The following is a 410-nucleotide window of genomic DNA, read 5'->3' as shown; positions in this document are numbered from 1 at the left end:
AATGGAGATTATTTGTTGAAGCATGTCAGTGTGATGGCACATGTTCATAGTGAGTGTTTGCCTTGTTGCTGCCAACTTTCAGCTCTCATAATTGTCCTCCTTGCAACTGTTACATTGGCATAAACCCAAACAGGGATTTCAGTCCTCATGTGCTTCTTTCTGTGTTGTAGGTGGTCTGTCATTATTCCATTAGACTCATTAAAACTGTATAGATTTCAGAGTGGTAGAGGAGCAGACTGTGGGAAGCTGACAAGTCAAAGCAGGAAAGACACGCTACCTCATGGTGACTTTTAATTACAAGCTGGTTGTGAAGTGCAAATTCTGCAGATCATGTAAAGAAGAAGTAATATGTGGCTTTGTTTGCTGCAGTATTATCACTGACAATGCCTTTCATAGTGAGTCATCCTGCA

This window comes from Monopterus albus, unplaced genomic scaffold (assembly GCF_001952655.1).
Source record: "Monopterus albus unplaced genomic scaffold, M_albus_1.0 scaffold50.1, whole genome shotgun sequence".
Taxonomy (NCBI): domain Eukaryota; kingdom Metazoa; phylum Chordata; class Actinopteri; order Synbranchiformes; family Synbranchidae; genus Monopterus; species Monopterus albus.
This window is presented reverse-complemented; position numbering follows the sequence as displayed.